We start from the raw sequence: 3,117 nt of genomic DNA, 5'->3' as shown, positions 1-3,117 counted from the left end.
AAGACAAAAGTTTTTCACCTCTGGGCCAATTGGCAGACCATGATGGATGGAGAAAAGATTGAGGTTGTTAACAGTTACAGCTTGCTTGGCTCTTCAATCAACACTCTTGGCATCAGTAGTCAGGAAATCAGAAAGGAAACTGCATTAGGTAAATCTGCGGTCAGAGACCTTTTTAGAGTACTGAGAAACTACGATGTCAGTCTAGAGACTAAGGTGTGCCTGATGTAGTCCATAGTCTTCGTAATTACTTGCTATGTATCAGAGAGCTAGATAATGACAGATAATGACTAAGGAGAAGAACTGATGTCTTTGAGTTGTGGTGCTGGAGAAGACTCTTGAACATATCATGGATCACCAAGAAAACAAATAGGTCTGTCTTTGAGAGGGTGAAACCAAGTTTCTCCTTGGAGGCTACGATTTTGAAGTTCTGTTTCACATACTTTGGGTATGTGGACAGGAGGAAGCAATCCTTGGAGAAAGATATCATGCTAGGGAAGGGTAAAGGGACAGTGCAGGAGAGGAAGACCCCAGATGAGATGGATTGATACAGTAATTAGGGCAATGCGAGTAGGTGTATCAACATCAGTGAGACTGGCTCAGGAAAGGGCAGGCTTCAGAGCTATTGTACATAGGTTCACTATGAGTTGCAGGCAACTTGATGGCATATAACAACAATAACATGTAGACAGGTGGGAATATGCAAACGGGGTATTTTAGCCTATCAAAAGGGGATAGGCCAGTCTTAACAAACTACAAGGGGACTGGCTAGTCTCGCTAATAAATTAAACAGCTCTAGCTGCAGAGACAGATTTTCTGGTACCACTACCCAAAAAGCAAGAAAATGTAAGATACTGTTCTTGCTCCAGCTACACCTATGGGCAGTAACACCTATGGCCGAACTGGAAACCTGACGTGAGGTGGGAGAGCCAGTATTAGCAGGATTGAGAACTTTGTTGGACAACTGTGGGTGGGAAGCGAATACTGGCAGGACTGAAAACTTGGGATCACTGGCCTGCAGCCAAGATGCTTGAGGCTGAGGTGTCTGCATGCACATTTCAGGAGCTGTCTTGACTGTATTGTTATTAATCTGGACTATAATCTTTTGACTTCCTCAAAATGGTTCTGTGTGATCTGTGAGCTATTGCTTTGGGTTTTAGACCCAGCAAACAGTATGACTGGTGTTGAGAGGAGTAGAAAGAGGTATGGGAGCATGGGGAACATGTCTGATTTCATGGGAATTGGTATGATGCTGTGGATGGGAGAAGTTCCCCTTTGTGAAGTTGATAAAGGTCAGACATGGCCATTTCTACATGGTCCTTGCTCTTTTTACAACCTTCTAGGCAAAATGCCAATGGTTTGGATTCACCAGAGGCTGTGGAGAAGGAAGATAGGCAGTCTTTTATAAAGAGTTACAGACTCAGAAATCCAATAAAAGGTTATCATGACTCAGAACTGATCCCATGGAATTAACTTTTGGTTTACATACTCTTTGACCATTTCACAGATTATCTGTTAGAAACTATGTGTTAGGCAGACTCTAAAACAGCCCAATAACTTTCATTGCCTAGTATTTACACCCTTGTGTCATCCTTGAGTGTCAATGGAATTTGCTTTCGCAAATAGAATGTTTCAGAGATGATAACACTTCTAAGATTAGGTTACAAGAAGACTGTGGTTTCCATCTTGAGTAACCTCATCCAGGCTCTCATTCTGTGGAAAGCCAGATACCATGCTATGAGATGTCCCATAGGTGGCTACCTGTCAACAAATCATGATCCTCTGAAAGTCCTTGAACTAGAGGCACATAGTTAAGCCAAGCCACAACTCCGATTTGCACAAACTGTGAGATCATATTGTTTTAAGCTGTTCAATGTGAGGATAATCTACTATGTAGGAAAAGAAAGCTCTGTAGGCGAGTTACTTCAAGTCTGCTAGAGAGATCCGAAATCTACCTCAGTTCTATTTCACTTTTGGCTAGATTCCCAGAGTAAACATACCAATAATAATAGCCTTATCTACTGACTATCATTTTCTTCTTGATCCTTTGATACTAATAATTACAATTTATTCTTCTCCTAGTTGTTTGAAACTTCTTAAGGATAATTGTATTATTTAATAAAATGCTCTAAACCTGATCAAAAGTTATTTGTGCTAAAAAAAAAAGTCATTTGTGCTATGTACCTGTGCCAAGATAAGTGATATGGAAACAACAGAAAGGTCCTTACCTTTTTGGAGATAAAATATTCTCTTCCATGTGGAAATCACGATTCATAATAATCTTGTGAGCAATGTTCCGCTTGGAAACTTTCTCCAATAGATCTATGACAGAAAATATTTATGAATATGAGTATTTATAATTACCAAGGACAGCAGTTAACAAGAGAAACAGGAATTCACAAGTCTAAATTTCTGCTTTATTCAGCCAAATATCATATAATTGCCATCAGGTTGGAACCTACTCATAGCTGACCCTTCATCAGGTTTTCTGAGGCTGTACAACACACAAGAAGAAACTTCCCATCTTTCTACAGAGGAGTTGTTGGTAAATTCCAATAATTAGAGAGGCAACCTTTGGGTTGAAAGTACAACTCCCTCCACACCACTTCACCAGAGTTTCCATTCAACCAAACTGTTGCTGCAGGTGCCGTTCAGTCGATTATGACTCATAGTGACGCTATGAACAACAACTCTGAATCTCACTTTAGCCTCCACCGATCTACACCACCATACTCAAGTCCAGTATTGTAGTAACTGTTAATCCAACTCAGGAAGGTTTTCCTCTCTCTTGCTGATCATCTGTCCTTCCCAACATGATGTCTTTTTCCAAGGATTGGCCAATCTTGATAATTTGCTCAAAGCATGAGAGACAAAGTTTCACTATCCTTGCTTCTAAGGAATATCCTGTTTGCATTTCCTCTAAGACAGACTTTTTTGTTCTTTTGGTAGGCCATAAGATATTCTGTACTCTTCATCTATACTACAGTTCAAAGGCATCGATTCTTCTTCAGTCTTCCTTATTCATTGTCCAATTTTCACAGATGCACAGAAAGCAAGTGAAAACACTATGACTTATATCAGGTGCACCTTAGTCTTTAAACAGACATCCTTTTTTTTTTT

This window comes from Elephantulus edwardii, unplaced genomic scaffold, assembly GCF_000299155.1.
Source record: "Elephantulus edwardii isolate Elephantulus edwardi_28Jun2011 unplaced genomic scaffold, EleEdw1.0 scaffold00017, whole genome shotgun sequence".
Classification (NCBI taxonomy): domain Eukaryota; kingdom Metazoa; phylum Chordata; class Mammalia; order Macroscelidea; family Macroscelididae; genus Elephantulus; species Elephantulus edwardii.
This window is presented reverse-complemented; position numbering follows the sequence as displayed.